Source organism: Myxine glutinosa, chromosome 5 (genome assembly GCF_964187855.1).
Source record: "Myxine glutinosa chromosome 5, kmMyxGlut1.1, whole genome shotgun sequence".
Lineage (NCBI taxonomy): Eukaryota > Metazoa > Chordata > Myxini > Myxiniformes > Myxinidae > Myxine > Myxine glutinosa.
Genome location: NC_136265.1, coordinates 26,713,352 through 26,732,827, shown reverse-complemented (window position 1 = coordinate 26,732,827; position 19,476 = coordinate 26,713,352). Strand labels below are relative to the sequence as shown.

At 43.7% G+C, this 19,476-nt stretch overlaps 1 long non-coding RNA gene across 1 annotated transcript; it reads right to left on the bottom strand.

Moving 5' to 3' along the window:
- Positions 1-1,828: 1,828 nt before the first annotated feature.
- Positions 1,829-17,805, bottom strand: LOC137428741 (uncharacterized). Its single transcript, XR_010984725.2, has 2 exons — positions 17,691-17,805; positions 1,829-2,516 (listed from the first exon to the last, which is right to left on the bottom strand). It is a non-coding gene; the product is annotated as an uncharacterized LOC137428741 (long non-coding RNA).
- Between the last annotated feature and the right edge of the window lie 1,671 nt (positions 17,806-19,476).

The following is a 19,476-nucleotide window of genomic DNA, read 5'->3' as shown; positions in this document are numbered from 1 at the left end:
GGATAGCCTAAACCGCCAAATTGTACTTCTTCTTTCTTCAGCCAGCCTAGCACAATAATGGCTGTAGCGATTCTAATGATTCTAATGTGAGGAAACGTCAGTGTCTCTGGGGTATTGCACTCATACCACAACAATCCCAAAAAAAATTAAAATAATTGCTGAAACAAACAACAACAAAAAACAAAAAAAACAATACCGTCCCTACTACCATTTTAGATCGACCCCAATCCAAAACCATATTTTATACCTTCGTTAACCCCCCCCCCCCCCCCATACACCCACCCCAATCCCTCCTCCTTCCAAATTTCCAGCTTTCCTTCCTGACTTCCTTTCTGTGGCCATTTTGTCCACCCCAGGCATCCTCTCCTGATCCCCTATTCCTCCCCACACTCTGTCTTGTTGTCATGGATTACACGATAATTGCAGATTGCATAATTACCCCTCATGCATTGCACAAAGTGGGCTTGAGCAATTGGTTCACTGTCTGTCTGCCAGTCGATTTATATGGTCGAGGAACTACTTGATTTCAATTTAATTCTATATTTTGAACACTGTAGAACACGAATAGGAACGTGAGTCAGAGCACAAACCTGCAGCTTAGCAGTAATTTGGCTCTGAATTTGGTAGATTCTATGAATCTTGTCCCGAGTACACATGTGCACAACGTGGTAAGGCAATTGCTTTTGTCTGTCTGTTTGTCTGTTAAACAAAATTGAAAATCATTCCAAACAGAAAACTTACTGTTTTTAAGGACGTCATAAAGGACACAAACAACAGGCAAGAAGAATTAATGTGACATGTTAGATAGGGTGGTGTAAAAGACGGTGCATCAATGGCGCTAAACTTACAATTAACGGTTTGTTTTTGGGGGTTTTTTCTACACACTTTATTTGTTAATTTTTTTTGTATACAAAGTCAAGACATGTGGAAGAGCTAGAACACAGAATGGTATCAGAACACGACAACACAAAAGGAACCACAGAAGGTGGTGGGAAATACCAACAGCAGGGCAGAGGGACAAAATAGACAGAGATGGACAAACAAGGGATGCGGGTAATGATGAGGCATAGGGGACAATGCAGGAGGTGGACAAGATGCGTAAAAAAGCAAGCAGTACCTTCTTCTTCTTTTTTTACGAATAAGCACCGACAACAAATACCAGCACCCACTTAAACCATGAAAATGGTACAAAAGTGGTTGGGGAATAATTGGACTTCAGTGTAATCCACCAGATAAGGAACATGATTTCCACTGTTTCAGCAAGTGTAACCGCCCTCTTCCCCACGGGTGTAGTTTTGTGGTTTCCGGGTGTAGTTTTGTGGTTGCCGTTGGCTAAATTCTAGCTCATCTGCCTCATATTGAGGGTTCCTCTACCCCTCTCAGCTACCCGAGCTGCCCCAAACCAGTCCAATCCGGATGGGTGTTTTTTTTTAGGAGACGCCATCTTGCTGGATGGCCGTTGGCTCCCGAAGGGAGCTTATCTGCCCTTTTGTCTGGTATTGTTTTTAGTCTTGGCAGGGTTTCACAGTCACCTTCCCCACTACCAAAGGCTGTGATGGGTTTAGTCATTTTTAGTCATTTAGGTTTAGTCAAATTTAGTCACCTACAACTCGACCATGCACAGGTAGCACTGGGTTACATGTTACCAGTGGCAGTCGCAAAAGACTGACCGAACTAACATTGAATGTTTTTCTTGTGCAAAAGGTTACCAATCAGTTTTGCCTCTCACACCCTCAGGTCAGGGGAACTTTGAGATTCTTTGTCTTCTTCATATTCCAATAAAGTTCGATGCCCAAATCCTATTATTACTTGGCAATTGGTCACTGGCTTTGACACCAATACAAATTTTTATTACGGACCATAGGTATCAAATAGCTACATATAATCTAACAAAGTTTCAAATGGAACACCTCGCTGCCATTGGAGCATTTAAATTACATCAGATGCTCCCAGCTTACCGACTCGATGACAGAAGTCGCCATTTGCATTTTCCTGCTTCCATCCCGACCGGTTTAGAATCCCGTGCGGGCACGGGTAACTTCCTAGTTCCAATGAGGCCCATGTCCAAATTCCAATAAAATCCCATGTCCTTTTTCTCAAAACTGCATGGGGAAAGGTGTTCTATGAACTCTCTAGTGTACAAGGGGAAATGGTTCAGAATAAACAGAACTGTTAAACATGTAGGTGTTGAGCTAGGCTACTTAGGCCTCCTCTATCAGGCTGGAGTAAATGAGAACTTTACAGAATGAGAGACATCTACTAAGACTGCAGGGCAGATGGTGGTTATAAGAGGAGTTCCCAAACAAGGAGCGTAGACACAGGGGAAGGACATTAGGCCCATCAAAGCCTGCACGATTATTACCAACATATGGTTGTTGTTTGTCCATGCTCTATCCTTTTTAAATGCTGAGCAAGGAGGCAGCACTAACATTTTTAAAGTCTTTGGTATGACTCGGCCAGCGTTCGAACCTCCGTCACTCGCAGCAGACACTCCATCCATAGCAGCTATGCATCTCCTGCAGGGGTTAACACAATACTTATTACCCTGCACACACGAAGCGAAAAGTGGGGTTAAGCAATTAGGTCACTTCTGTCTGTCTGTCCATGTGCCTACAAACTTCAGTTTATGATCAAGGAACATATTGATTTCAATTGAATGATAGTTTTTGAACATGAATCAGAAAACGAACATGTAGTTTAGCAATAGTTTGGTTTCCAGACAGGAAACCTACTGTTTTTAAGGATGTCATAAAGGACACAAACAACAGACAAAATGAACTAATGTAACGTGTTAGATAAAGTGGTGTATAAGACAATGCATGAATGACGGTAAACTTCCGGAATTAATCCTTTTTTCTGCAACTTTTGAAATCTTTATTTTATTTCAATTTAATTATATACTTGAACACTACAACACAAATCACTTTCTACCAATTCCACAAAATACCAGTTTTGCAGCACTTGGACGTGTTAAATAAGGTGGTGTGTACGACACTACACAACGGCGCTAAACAGGATTATGCATTCATTATTATTCTCGCACCGAAGTGGATGTGAGACTATTGCATTGCCCCGTCTGCCTGTCTGTGTCTACGTCTGTATGTTTTCACTTTAAAAAAAAAAAAAGGTTTTCTCTGCAACCGCTTGATCGATCAATGCAAAACTTTAAACATAGGAGGGAATCCCCAAGGAGAATATTTTATTGCTGACTCTGACGTCATAGGTCACATTGTATGGCAGCCATATTCAATTAAAGGGGGGAAAAAATCGCACCCTTGTCCGAAGGAAGCGGTGCAGTTTGGCAATATGTGTGCAATCCATGCAAGTTACAGGACTTCCAGATGCTGACAACTTTAGAACCCTTTAGAATTACCCTTTAGAAATACCGTTTAGAACCCATTATAATTACCCTTTAGAAGCCATTAGAATTACCCTTTAGAATTACCCTTTAGACCCCTCTCGAATAACACTTAATAACCCTTTAAAATTAAACACGGTGGGTTGGAAAGGTTCTTCTTCATTTTTGACGGACAGATGGACGGATGGAAGGATGGAAGGACATACCCTTCACATACCACTTCCATACACCTATAAAATTAAACACGGTGGGTTGGAAAGGTTCTTCTTCATTTTTGACGGACAGATGGACGGATGGAACGACATACCCTTCACCACTTAAAAACATGGACATCATTTTCTCCGAAATTACTCAGCAAAAAAAATTGAATCTTGGCATATATCATCAACTCCCCATGGGGTATATAGGCCATTATAGGGTGATAACAATGATATCACCAGTGAAGTGGTATTCCAGCCATAATTGATCGAATTGAAATCTTTATCCAAATTTTTTGGTTAACTTCATATATCTGATATATACGACCCGATATGAGTGAAGAATTAAATTTATGATGTTCATAACCCATGCCAAGAAACTATGCGACATAATAAGATGCATGGATGATATGGGTATCTAGGCCATAATAGCAGTGGGCCATAATAGTAGCATTGTTCCGTCGACTATGGTATTTTTGATCAGAATGAATGCACGAGTCGAGACGATGCGCTCTACGTCTGCCACCGTTCTAATTAATTATTGCCAAATGATACTGCTATTATTATTGTCGTTAATATGATTAATATTAATTAATGTACGCTTTGTTACAATGTTACAATGTTACGACTGCCGCCGTTCCAATTAATTACTGCCAAATGATACTGCTATTATTATTGTTGTTAATATGATTAATCTTACTATAATTCACCAAATGCCTGTCTGTCTGTCTGTCTGTCTGTCCGTCCATCTGTCTGTTCCCAGGTACCGCAAAAACGGCTGAACCGATCGCAACAAAGTTTTGGGTGGGTAATCCTCGGACCCCCTGGAGTAAAATAGGCTATATTGTTTTTCCATTTTTTTTTTCAAATTTTCCAATTTCTAATTTTTCCACTTTTCCAGTTTTTCCAAACACGATGGAATAATATTTACCGATATGAACAGTGATGTGGCTTTTATTGAAATTCTACAAATACTGTTTAGATTTTGATGATTTGCATGTGATATGATTTAACGGATGTTTATATAAATCGTTTGAAAATAAAAAAAAAGCCTTCAATTTCTGATATTTTGCCTTTTCATTTGGGCCTCCCAATTGAAGCCCCGCCCGTAGGGCGGGTGCCGTTGCTAATATTAATTAATGTACGCTTTGTTACAATATTATCATGGTTTTTCTTCTATATTTTACAACTTCTTTATTTCCACAGCCATGCTGTGAAAGGACCTATTAAGCTGCTTTATACACCTTAACAAGGCGTGTGTTTAAAACATGGGAATTCTTCCGGATTCTTTGTAGTTAATTAGCCTAATCAACTTAGGAGGTCATGACGATCATTTTGATGTATCATATTCCACATCAGAAAGTTCTTGTAGAACTCTCAAAAAACATGCCTCACACACATACATACATACACCTCATCCATTTATTCTTCTCCTCCTGTTCTTCTTCCCATTATAAGGGGTGAGGTCCAATGGTACCAAGCTTCTGCCCTGTCTTGACACGATACTTCTTCACTTCCCTCTGTCCTCAGCCAACTCCTTCCACCCTCCAACCACCCACACCTTGCTGATGTCCCTCCTCACACAATCCTCCCATCCCAGCTGCGGTCTACCTCCTTTTCCTCCTACTTTGCTCCTTCAACCCATCCACTCTCTTTCTCTCTTTGCCATTCTCTCTTCCCCCATCCACACAAAGTGTCCAGCCCATCTAAGTCGGCATTTCGCCAATCTCCCCGTCAAGCTCATCTGCACACCAATCTCCTACCTCAGTTCGTCCTTCCTTCTCATATCCACCCTTTTCACTCCCACAATCCTCATCACTCAGTTGTTCTCGCAAACCCGCAGCCTCTGTTGTTGTCTCTGTCAGTGCCATCGTCTCCAGACCGTAAAGGCAGGCCGGCATTACACATGACATCTGAACCTTTTCTTTCAATTTCCTTGATATATTTCTGTCTGCCTTTACTCTTGCGCCCTCCTCGATGCATTCACACCCACCTGGATCCTCCTCCGCACCTCTGCCTCCGACTTACCATCCCTGATCACCGTTTCACCCAGACACTCAAACCTATTTCCTTGTCCAAGCTTGTTCCCCTCAACCTGATATTCATTTATTTTCATCTCTGCCACCAATTTGCTATCCTCAGTCACTGTTTCCCCCCAGATACTCAAACCTATTTATCTGTCTGATCTCCAACATGATATTCATTTTTTCCCTGCTACCCTACCCACATCAGCTCACTTTTCTCCATACTCATCTTCAGACCATGTTTTCTGGAATGCTTCCTTCCACTCCCCCAGTATTTCCTGTATCTCCCACCCACTCTCTACCACAACAACCAGATCGTCCGCATACAACACACTCCCCAGAATACCCCTCATGTTAACCTTCCTGCTTCCCAGCTCCATCACCATGATAACGATGAGTGGACTGAGAGAGCTTCCCTGCCTTAAACCGATGTTCACGCTAAACTCCTTTGACATCCCAGGACCAACCAAACTCTTTCCTTCATTCCCTTGCACATCCCTTCCACCAACCTAACTTCTGCTTCCGGCACTCCCATCCATCTCGGTGCCGCCATCAGCATCTCTCTCGGGACAGTGTCGTAGGCCTTCTCCAGGTCCACAAATCCCAATGCCATTTCCCCTTGCGTCTCCAAGCGTTTCTTCCCCAGATCTCTCAGTGTGAACATTCCACCCGTCCTTCCTCTCCCGTTTCTAAACCCCTGCTGCTCTTCTCCGCTTTCCTTCTCCACACTCTTCTTTATCCTCCTGTCCAGAACCCTTTTCCAGCACCTCCATGACATGTCATGGGAGTGTAATGCATCTGGAGGATCTGTGACATCTGCAATTCGTCTCTCAATCCAAGCAGCCATCGACTTATTCATGATGCATTCCCAACCATTTTTACATTATGAATAAAATATTCATCCAAAGTTCTCAGATGAGGTTGACCTCCCACTAATGGTAAACACCGCTCTAAAGATTGTGGGTGTGTATATGTGATGTCATCAGTGGATGAAACCGATTAAGAAATGTCAGATCCTTCAACTGAACATGATTGCTTTCACTTTGATGTGCTTGTTCCTTCTTTGTTTTATTAAGGGGCAATCTATATATTATGTACGCAAATATGGCTGACCTTTGGAGTTCCAATCTTGCCACCTCTTGCAATTCCTCCCCTTATTCCTATTTCTTCCAAAGCTCATTGGTCCTTCCCTTCCCGCTCTCATAACCTCCCAACTAGATCATCCTTCCAGCTCTCAATTTACTTTCCCTGCCCCCCAAAGTCCTCCCCCCATGCATATGTAATAAACAGATGGTCTATAAACTCTTCAATTTCTCTGGTCGAAACATTGCCAACGTGTTTAATCATTTCCCCTGTATCGGGATAATTTCCTGATTAATGTCTGCCTTTCGTCGTTTATTTGTTTATGAAGCATTCGTTCGCAATTCAATTGAATATGCTTCTCCCTCCTTGGACTGCAGTTCCTCCTGCCCATCTGTCATATCTTCTGCAGGCCTGCTGGCCACTATTACTATCAGGCCCTAATGCCCATCTTCAGGACACATTGATCCGAAAAGGATTCGCTTTTGAGTTGTGGTCATGGTAGATAGTGCAATGGCATTCTCTCCTTGCATTGCCAACATTTCATTCTCTCTAGATCAGAGTGAACTAGAAAGGGACCAAGCTGTTTTGTATTCCACCGACAGGCCGGATCTGGATTCGGACCTGAACCAAAATCCAATCGGCTTGTTCTTGTCGCCGAACCAACTCATCCATCGAGTTTTGTCATAATCCGTCAACAACATTTTGAAATATCGACCTTTGCATATATCGTTTTGGCCATATCACTCAATGGTGAAGAATCACTCAAAAATTTCTCGTATCCCGATCCGGATCCTCACGAAAATTGAATCAATTCTTCCTTGTCGAAAACCCAACCTGTACACCAAGTTCCGTCATAATCCGTCAATAACGTTTTAGGATTTCCTGCTCACAGACAGACAAACAGACAGGGGTGAAAACACAAGCTCCGTCCACATTCGGTGTGCGGAGGTAATTAACGCAAAATAACCAAGTCCTCCATTAATCCTCCACATCCGCAAAGGCTTGAGCACATCGAAATGGAGAATAGGCCAAGAGTAATCGTGTATATAGGCCCAAACCTGGAAAAAAATTATAACAAGCTGAAAATTTCAGGAAAGATGCCTCTGGGTATGATAAATAACATATAAAAAGTCCCCGAAAATCCTCCTTGTGCTTTTCAAGATGGACGCCAAAATGGCCGCCATTTTGTTTTTTATCATATCTTAACAAGTAGACATGGTAGAAATGCAAACAAAGTGTCGAAACATAGGTTTTCAAATACAAGCAAGCCTATAAAATCATTAATTACATGATTAAAACACTCAAAATATCCAAAACCAAGATGGCGGCCAATATGACCCCAAATATGGCCACCGTTCTCTATTTTATCATATCTTAGCAACCAGATATGGTAGAAATGCAAATAAAGAGTCTAAATATATACACAAAGAATTAAGTTAAGCACCCCCCCGTTTTTTTACAACCTCGCACATTACAAGTTTGTTGTCGTCAAAACAGTGTAATATACCCATGATATTGCTATATTTTCTGGAGAAGTGATATTATGGTCACATAAAAACATAACAATCATGCCGTTTTCAATATTTTATTCTGAATAATTTAAGGTGAAATTTTTTGGGAATTTTAGGCATATTTTCACCTCAATTTAAGTATGGAGCTATAGGTCCATCACGGACAGTGTGGATGACGTTTATGTTTTCTAACGTACAGTCATTGTTCTGAGAAGACCTCTAGCGATCTTTGCGTCAATAACGTGTGTAGGACCCACGTGATCGGATGGAGCAAGGTGCTGTGACAACCATCCCCTGGCCTGCGTACAGTCCTGACCTGAACCCCCTCGAGCACGTTTGGGACATGTTGGGACGACAAATTGCGAAGATGGTCCCTCCAATAGCCAATCTGGATGAATTGGAACGTGCATTACATCGGGAATGGAACAACCTGCCACAGCAACGCATACGACGGCTTACAGGGTCTATGAGACGTAGGGTTGAGTCAGTGATCCGATCACGTGGGTCCTACACACGTTATTGACGCAAAGATCGCTAGAGGTCTTCTCAGAACAATGACTGTACGTTAGAAAACATAAACGTCATCCACACTGTCCGTGATGGACCTATAGCTCCATACTTAAATTGAGGTGAAAATATGCCTAAAATTCCCAAAAAATTTCACCTTAAATTATTCAGAATAAAATATTGAAAACGGCATGATTGTTATGTTTTTATGTGACCATAATATCACTTCTCCAGAAAATATAGCAATATCATGGGTATATTACACTGTTTTGACGACAACAAACTTGTAATGTGCGAGGTTGTAAAAAAACGGGGGGGTGCTTAACTTAATTCTTTGTGTATAGGTTTGAATCCATTTAGATCATTAAGTATATGACTAAAACATTAAAAATATCCAAAACCAAGATGGCAGCCAATATGGCAGTAAATATGGCCGCTGTTCTCAATTTCATATCTTAGCAACCACTTGCGATAGAAATGCATAGGTTTGAAGACCCAAGCAATCTCATGAAATTATTAATTACATGTTTTAAAAACCCCAAATCCCCCCAACCAAGGTTTCTACTTTTATTTGTCATTTCAGATCATGGATGTGCCTTGTATAATATGCAAAGAGAAGCTGGGTTTGACTGACGTTGCAACAGTTGGCGATAAGGGCCGCAAAACACTTGTTTTGGAAAGCTTCAAGCGAGGAGATGGGCTTCATGAAGTACTGAAGAAAACATCACCACTGAGACTTCATGTTGCATGCCGCAAGAACTATACCCGTCAAAGCACAATAACTGCTGAAAAGAGGAAATCATCTGCTACTCTGATACAAGATGAAGAAACACCACAACTGCGATCAGGTGTTTCTACATTTGACATCAAACGTGACTGTATGTTCTGTTCAGAAGTTATAGCTGTTGACTATAAAATAGCGACCAAACGCAGGAAAGTTGTTAGCAACGTTGAAACCCTACTATTCCAGGAAACTGTCTTGAATCATGCCACAAATAGACAAGATGATTGGGGTAATGTTGTTGCAGATCGCATACGACACGCCTTTGATCTAGTGGCAGCTGAGGCAAAATATCACCGTAATTGTGCCTCAGCATTCCTCGGAGATAAACATGAAAAATCCGTTGGCAGGCCAAATGATAAAGTAAAGGATGAAGCTTTCAAGCAGCTTTGTGAATTTCTCGATGAGAATGCCAACCACCACAACACAAGCAGCATTCTTAGCTAACAGTAACAATACGAAGAGACTAATACAAACTCTACGTGAAAAGATGCTTATGGCTGGCATACGTGTCAAGCAGGCTGAAGCAGACGCAGACACACTGATTGTTTCAACAGCGCTAGCCGTTGCAGAGTCAGAAGAGCTGCCAGTTGTTGTCGTTGGTACAGACACTGACTTACTTGTCATGTTGGTGGCTCGAGCAACCGCTACTACAGATATGTACATGTTATGCCGCAGCAATCCTGTAACGGTCTACAACATTCATGATATTCAGCATGCCATAGGAGACACCAGCAATCACTTGATGTTTCTACATGCTGTGACAGGTTGTGACACTGTGTCTGCGATCTGTCGTCAGGGCAAGCGTAAAGCTTTCAACATTGTGCACCAAAAACAGGACTATGACTTGTTGGATACCTTCACAAAAATTGGAAGCACCCATGACGAGGTGAAACGAGCAGGAGAAAGCTTTATTCTCAAGCTGTATGCGGCCAACAACTTTGAATCGCTTGATGAATACCGCCACATTGCATACAAACGGGCAATTGGTCGCAGTTCCCTGAGTTCATCTTTTCAGCTAGCAAGTCTGCCTCCAACTAGAGCTGCAGCAAAGCAACATTCGTACCGCACTTATCTCACGGTTCAAGAATGGATGGGAAATACTTTGCCACCAACAGATTGGGGATGGAGGTCACAGGATAATACCCTCGCACCAGTGGAAACCGACATCCCTGTTGCCCCTGACACTTTGCTCAACATGATTTTATGCGGGTGCAAGGTTGATGGATGTGGTGGTATGTCATGTGGATGCAAGAAACAGGGATTGTTTTGCATTTCAATGTGCAGCAAATGTACCGGCCAATCATGCAAGAATACTACACCAACATTGTTGGATATGGATGATGAAGATACAGCACCAATACCATTGGATAACGAGACTGAAGATGACAATGAGGATCATCCATGAAGCAACATGGTAATAAATGACTTTATGCTCAATTCATAAACTATGAAAAGAACTAAGCTTAGAGGGTATTAAGGCTTCCCTAATTTCCTTTTATATTATACTACTGTGTTCAAAAAGTATCCGACCTTTATTTTTCGTGCGTAAAAAAAAAAGAAGCTAGGGAGGCGTTGATTGGTGCACGTATGTAGGCGATCCTAATGCGCACGCGTGAATTTTTTCCCACCTGCAGAAGCTGTCATTCGAAGGCAGACCGCCGATGAGCGAGGACATGTAAGCGAGCGCCGTCGGATTTTCGTTTTTGACAAAATGACGGAAAAACTTGAACAACGCCACTGCATCAAATTTTGTGTAAAGCTTGGCGATTCCCAAGTGGAAACGATCCGCAAGATTCAACACCGTTCATTCCATTATGAAGGAGGATTTGGGCTTCAGGAGAATCTCAGCGAAGTTCGTACCAAAGCTGCTAACGATTGAGCAGAAGCAACTCCGTTTGGTAGTCTAGTAGGAAGACTAGGTCCCCCTGCACCCCCCGGAGATATACTTCTAATCAGTGTTTCTAGATTGGAAAAAATGTGTAGAAAATGACTAGCTATGGCCCCAAGCTGAAAAAATGTCCCACATACCATTTTTATGCAAATTACTGCTGCAAATTTTATGCAAAATTATGCAAATTTTATGCAAATTTTTGATGAGGAGTAGAGTTGAGGGGTCTTTGAGGGCTTCATCGAGGTGCTCTCGGTTGCAAGACTGGGTCATTCTGAGAAGCACAGCAGGGTCAGAGATCATGATGTTCTCCTCCTCAGTGAATCTCTCCATCAACAGCCTCTCCATTGCCTCACACACTGTTTTGAGGCAAAAGAGGGACTTTGCGTAGGCCTTTCCACTGAGAACACCTTTGAGAGATCCACTTGTTACTAGTTGTGCCTCAAAGAGAATCTCTGCATATCCAGAACCACGCATCTTGTGTCCAGTGAGCATCCCGATGTAGTTCATGGATGTGTGGAAGGGTCCAATCGTTACTACATGACTAGCAAATTCATTTGGCCAGCGCCAGATGATGGGAAGGGCTTTCATGCAGACACCCAGATCAAATGTATTCAGGACCCATCTCTGACCCACCTCAGCAGTTGCTGCCTCGGAACGCTTCAGTAGCTCACGAACAACTGCGTTGTCTGTGATCGGTTGGTGGATAGGCGTGCAGTAGTCGACTGTTGATTTGCTGGGTGGGGGAGAACCAGTTGCAGAGGTGAAACCCCCTAGCCCAGGCACAGGCTGCAGGCCATTGCCATGCCATGCAGGCACCAGGCACAGACCGATCACAGACAACGCAGTTGTTCGTGAGCTACTGAAGCGTTCCGAGGCAGCAACTGCTGAGGTGGGTCAGAGATGGGTCCTGAATACATTTGATCTGGGTGTCTGCATGAAAGCCCTTCCCATCATCTGGCGCTGGCCAAATGAATTTGCTAGTCATGTAGTAACGATTGGACCCTTCCACACATCCATGAACTACATCGGGATGCTCACTGGACACAAGATGCGTGGTTCTGGATATGCAGAGATTCTCTTTGAGGCACAACTAGTAACAAGTGGATCTCTCAAAGGTGTTCTCAGTGGAAAGGCCTACGCAAAGTCCCTCTTTTGCCTCAAAACAGTGTGTGAGGCAATGGAGAGGCTGTTGATGGAGAGATTCACTGAGGAGGAGAACATCATGATCTCTGACCCTGCTGTGCTTCTCAGAATGACCCAGTCTTGCAACCGAGAGCACCTCGATGAAGCCCTCAAAGACCCCTCAACTCTACTCCTCATCAAAAATTTGCATAAAATTTGCATAATTTTGCATAAAATTTGCAGCAGTAATTTGCATAAAAATGGTATGTGGGACATTTTTTCAGCTTGGGGCCATAGCTAGTCATTTTCTACACATTTTCTCCAATCTAGAAACACTGATTAGAAGTATATCTCCGGGGGGTGCAGGGGGACCTAGCCTTCCTACTAGACTATGGAGATCGCACAGGACATGCTGGAGACTGTGAACAGCGATCCCAGCTTCCTCAACACAGTGATCACTGGCGATGAGTCCTGGGTTTATGGGTACGACCCAGAAACCAAGTTGCAGTCATCACAATGGAAGCATCCAACATCCCCGAGGCCAAAAAACACAAAATTTGATGCAGTAGCGTTGTTCAAGTTTTTCCGTCATTTTGTCAAAAACGAAAATCCGACGGCGCTCGCTTACATTTCCTCACTCATCGGCGGTCTGCCGTCGAATGACAGCTTCTGCAGGTGGGAAAAAATTCACGCGTGCGCATTAGGATCGCCTACATACGTGCACCAATCAACGCCTCCCTAGCTTCTTTTTTTTTACGCACGAAAAATAAAGGTCGGATACTTTTTGAACACACTACGTACATAATTTATATGTGCCTACTCATAAAAGTAAGGTTTGATTTGGCTTGGATTTGTCAGCCACACTGACGTTCATACTGGTCGCCATCTTGATTTTTACATTTTGGGCTTTTTAATCATGTGATTAATGATTTCATTGGATTGCTTGTGTCTTCAAACCTATATTTAGACACTTTGTTTGCATTTCTATCATATGTGGTTGCTAAGATATGATAAAATAGAGAACGGTGGCCATATTTCGCACCATACTGGCCGCCATCTTGGTTTTGGATATTTTGAGTGTTTTAGTCATGTAATTAATGATTTTATAGGATTGCTTGTGTTTGAAAACCTATGTTTCGACACTTTGTTTGCATTTCTACCATGTCTACTTCTTAAGATATGATAAAAAACAAAATGGCGGCCATTTTTGCGGCCATCTTGAAAAACACAAGGAGGATTTTCGGGGACTTTTGGTATGTTTTTTAACTCATTTTTCTGGACCTTTCCTGAAATTTTCAGCTTGTTATAAATTTTTTCCAGGTTTAACTTATAATTCTTGGCCTAGAAGTGCTTTTCAAGGTAATGCGTGAGCATATCTCAACGACATGTCACGGATACCAAGGGCTGCGGATTTTGGGTCTTTGGGTAAACTAGTATGGTGCCTAGAACTAGTGTGGTGTCTAGAACTAGTGTGGTGTCCAGAACTGGTGTGGTGTCTAGAACTAGTGTGGTGCCTAGAACTAGTGTGGTGTCCAGAACTGGTGTGGTGTCTAGAACTAGTGTGGTGTCTAGAACTAGTGTGGTGTCTAGAACTAGTGTGGTGTCTAGAACTAGCATGGTGCCTAGCACTAGTGTGGTGTCTAGAACTAGTGTGGTGTCTAGAACTAGCATGGTGCCTAGCACTAGTGTGGTGTCTACAACTAGTGTGGTGTCTAGAACTAGTGTGGTGTGTGGAACTAGTGTGGTGTCTAGAACTAGTGTGGTGTGTGGAACTAGTGTGGTGTCTAGAACTAGTGTGGTGTCTAGAACTAGCATGGTGCCTAGCACTAGTGTGGTGTCTACAACTAGTGTGGTGTCTAGAACTAGTGTGGTGTGTGGAACTAGTGTGGTGTCTAGAACTAGTGTGGTGTCTAGAACTAGCATGGTGCCTAGCACTAGTGTGGTGTCTACAACTAGTGTGGTGTCTAGAACTAGTGTGGTGTGTGGAACTAGTGTGGTGTCTAGAACTAGTGTGATGTCTAGAACTAGTGTGATGTCTAGAACTAGTGTGGTGTCTAGAACTAGCATGGTGCCTAGCACTAGTGTGGTGTCTACAACTAGTGTGGTGTCTAGAACTAGTGTGGTGTGTGGAACTAGTGTGGTGTCTAGAACTAGTGTGGTGTCTCGAACTAGTGTGGTGTCTAGAACCAGTGTGGTGTCTAGAACTAGTGTGGTGTCTAGAACTAGTGTGGTGTCTAGAACTAGCATGGTGCCTAGCACTAGTGTGGTGTCTAGAACAAGTGTGGTGTCTAGAACTAGTGTGGTGTCTAGAACTAGTGTGGTGTATAGAACGAGCATGGTGCCTAGCACTAGTGTGGTGTCTAGAACTAGTGTGGTGTCTAGAACTAGTGTGGTGTGTGGAACTAGTGTGGTGCCTAGAACTAGTGTGGTGTCTAGAACTAGTGTGGTGTCTAGAACTAGTGTGGTGCCTAGCACTTGTGTGGTGCCTCAAACTCGTGTGGTGTCTAGAACTAGTGTGGTGTCTAGAACTAGTGTGGTGCCTAGCACTAGTGTGGTGTCTAGAACTAGTGTGGTGTCTAGAACTAGTGTGGTGTGTGGAACTAGTGTGGTGTCTGGAACTAGTGTGGTGTCTAGAACTAGTGTGGTGTCTAGAACTAGTGTGGTGTCTAGAACTAGTGTGGTGTCTAGAACTAGTGTGGTGTCTAGAACTAGTGTGGTGTCTAGAACTAGTGTGGTGTCTAGAACTAGCATGGTGCCTAGCACTAGTGTGGTGTCTAGAACTAGTGTGGTGTCTAGAACTAGTGTGGTGTCTAGAACTAGTGTGGTGTCTAGAACTAGCATGGTGCCTAGCACTAGTGTGGTGTCTAGAACTAGTGTGGTGTCTAGAACTAGTGTGGTGTGTGGAACTAGTGTGGTGCCTAGAACTAGTGTGGTGTCTAGAACTAGTGTGGTGTCTAGAACTAGTGTGGTGCCTAGCACTTGTGTTGTGCCTCAAACTCGTGTGGTGTCTAGAACTGGTGTGCTGTGTAGAACTAGTGTGGTGCCGAGAACTAGTGTTGTGCCTAGAACTAGTGTGGTGCCTAGAACTAGTGTGGTGCCTAGAACTAGTGTGGTGCGGAGCATGAGTGTGGTGTCTAGAACTAGTGTGCTGTCTAGAACTAGTGTGGTGTCTAGAAAAGTGTGGTGTGTAGAACTAGCGTGGTGCCTGTAACTAGTGTGGTGCCTAGAACTAGTGTTGTGCCTAGAACTAGTGTGGTGCCTAGAACTAGTTGTGGTGTCTAGAACTCGTGTGGTGTCTAGAACTTGTGTGGTGCCTAGAAATGATGTGTTGCTTAGAACTAGTGTGGTGCCTAGAACTGATGTGTTGCCAAGCACAAGTGTGGTGCCTAGCACTAGTGTGGTGCTTCAAACTGATGTGTCACCTAGAACTAGTGTGGTGCCTAGAACTAGTGTGGTGCCTTGAACTGATGTGTCACCTAGAACTAGTGTGGTGCCTAGAACTAGTGTAATGCCTAGAACTAGTGTAGTGCCTAGAACTGATGTGTTGCCTAGAACTCGTGTGGTGCCTAGAACTGATGTGTCGCCTAGAACTAGTCTGATGCCTAGAACTAGTGTGGTGCCTATCACTAGTGCGGTGCCTGAAACGAGTGTAGTGTCTGGAACTAGTGTGGTGCCTAGAACTAGTGTGGTGCCTAGAAATTGTGTGGTGCCTAGTGCTAGTGTGGTACCTAGAACTAGTGTGGTACTGAGAACTAGGGTGGTACCGAAAACGAGTGTGGTGCCTGGAACGAGTGTGGTGCCTAGAAATTGTGTGGTGCCTAGAAATTGTGTGGTGCATATAAATTGTGTGGTGCATAGAAATCGTGTGGTGCCTAGCACTAGTGTGATGCCTAGAACTAGTGTGGTGCCTAGAACTCGTGTGTTCCCTGGAAATTGTGTGGTGCATATAAATCGTGTGCTGCCTAGCACTAGTGTGGTGTCTAGAACTAGTGTGATGTCTTGAACTAGTCTGATGTCTTGAACTAGTCTGATGCCTAGAACTAGTCTGATGCCTAGAACTAGTCTGATGCCTAGAACTTGTGTGGTGCCTAGAAGTTGTGTGGTGCCTAGAACTAGTGTGGTGTCTAGAACTTGTGTGGTGCCTAGAACTAGTCTGATGTCTAGAACTTGTGTGGTGCCTACCACCAGTGTGGTGCCTATAACTAGTCTGGTGCCTAGAACTAGTGTGGTGCCTAGCACTAGTGTGATGCCTAGAACTAGTGTGGTGCCTAGAACTAGTGTGGTGCCTAGATCTAGTCTGATGCCTAGAACTTGTGTGGTGCCTAGAACTAGTGTGGTGTCTAGAACTTGTGTGGTGCCTAGAACTAGTCTGATGTCTAGAACTTGTGTGGTGCCTACAACTAGTCTGGTGCCTAGAACTAGTGTGGTGCCTAGCACTAGTGTGATGCCTAGAACTAGTGTGGTGCCTAGAACTAGTGTGGTGCCTAGAACTAGTCTGGTGCCTCGAACTAGCGTGGTGCCTAGCACTGGTGTGGTGACTAGAACTTGTGTGGTGCCTCGAACTAGTCTGGTGCCCAGAACTAGTGTGGTGCCTCGCACTAGTGTGGTGCCTAGAACTCGTGTGGTGCCTAGAACTAGTCTGGTGCCTAGAACTAGTCTGGTGCCTAGAACTAGTGTGGTGCCTAGCACTAGTGTGGTGCCTAGAACTCGTGTGGTGCCTAGAACTAGTGTGGTGCCATGCCCTGGTGTGGTGCCTAGAACTAGTGTGGTGCCTAGCACTAGTGTGGTGCCATGCCCTGGTGTGGTGCCTAGAACTCGTGTGGTGCCTAGAACTAGTGTGGTCCCATGCCCTGGTGTGGTGCCTAGAACTCGTGTGGTGCCTAGAACTAGTGTGGTCCCATGCCCTGGTGTGGTGCCTAGAACTAGTGTGGTGCCTAGCACGCTCCGTCGAGATTCTTGCTTGCACCCTCTCCAACCGTGTGCCGTCGCTTCAATGCAAGATGTCCTGTTGGGGTTTCATGGAGGTGGATCACATGTTGAGTTTGAAACAGGATCCAACTGATCTTGGGATACAATCTGTAGTGCGGTTGACCTCTGGTGAAAACAACATTGTGGTGCGAATGAGGTGCACGGAGAACGATGGCTCAGATATTTACATGAAGGACAAGGGACACGTGCCAACAAAATGTTCTCTCGACCAGAATTTCACATACAGTAGGTGATGTCGCCATACTATCATCATTATGTGTGCCAAGCAGCGAATGGCGACTCCATATCCCGTGCCCCACACCGCTCCGGCTTCAAATTCCATTTCTGCGCAGCTTGCGCCATCTGCCGGAACACAACAACCAGCCAAATCCAAAGGGAAAATACAGGGAAGCTGTGAGCCAATCAGCCAAGGGTTTCAATAGGATTTTCCAAGTAGTTCCAAAGTTTTCCTCAAGTAATCTGACCCAATGCTGACGATAAACGCCCCTCTCTAGGTTGGTAGATGATGATGTCATACTTTGAAAAAAATGAAAAACTAAAGGTAAAAAATAAAAGACCGGTAGATTTAACATGCCTGGGTTGCATTTCATTGCGCATTCTCAGTCAAAATCCACCATAAAGAGCCCAATAAAAGTTGGAAGCCATCACGTGACTCGACCAGCCTATTTGGGTCCACTGCAGGACAAAGACCACCCTCAACGTGGTCCTTTCTGTTCTCTTCAATGCAATTTGTGGCCATCTCATCCTTAATCCATCTATGCTTATCTACCAGGGCCTTATTCATAGCCAATCAAGAAAGAGCAATAAGATATTGCAGACCCTCGCCTGGATTTGTTTTGTGCGGTGTTTGTGTGTTGGTGAAATTTGTTGAAATCTTCCATAATGATTGTGGCTGTGCCGCTGATGCAATGCCCTCTGCTGGTTAGCCCAGGGATTTGGATTTGGCCTGGTTGCCCGCAATAGCTCGCCTACTTTTAGCACCCGCAAGTGCACTCATGTCGTTTCTCCACGGCTGACTTGTAATACCCTCTCACCACCACCAGGTGGTGCTATACTGGATACGTCGGGGTCGGTTGATGACAAACAAACACCGTGTTTTATGGTTTTATTACAAAGAACTAACAAACCTGCTCAAGTTCCAATAGTAGGTAATTACCCTGCGCTCACGAAGCGAAAAGCGGGGTTAAGCATTCAGGTGCCTACGTGTGCCGTGTGTGTGCCGTACGTGTGCCGTACGTGTCTGCATTTTAAAAATTCATTTTCTCGGCAACCGTTGGTCCGATTGACACGAAATTTTACCATAGAAGCGCCTCCGCCTGTAGAATATTTTTATTCATAATTATGACGTCATAGGTCACGTGGAATGGACGCCATTTTGGAAAAACGTTACACCTCTATATCTCCCAAACCGCTCAATGGAAAAATTGAAACATGGCTCATTGTCAAGTACTCACCATGGGGAATAAGATATGTTGATGGTGATGTCATCGGTGCCTTAATTATGACGTCATAATTCGACAAGTACAACGCTTGATCTGATCAGTATGAATAAAACAAAAATTCCTCTGCAACTGTTGGACCGATGGACACTAAATTTTCAGATTATATGCGGCTCCTCCTCTAGTATGTTTTTAATGATAATTATAACGTCATAGGTCACATGGTACAGACGACATCTTGGAAAAAATCGAAAAAAGTTGCACCTCTATATCTCCAAAACCGCTCCATGGAAAAAATTTAAACATGGCTCATTGTCAAGTACTCCCCTTAGGGAATAAGATATGTTAATGATGATGTCATGGGTGCCTTCGTTATGACGTCATAATTCGACAAGTACAACACTTATCTGAAAATTGTGAAAAAAAATTCTCAGCAACTGTTGGTCTGATGGGCACGAAATTTTCACCATAGGAACGCCTTCTCATGTATAATATTTTAATGATGATCATGATGTCATAGGTCATGTGGTACAGGCGCCATCTTGGAAAAAACGAAAAATGCTGCACCTCT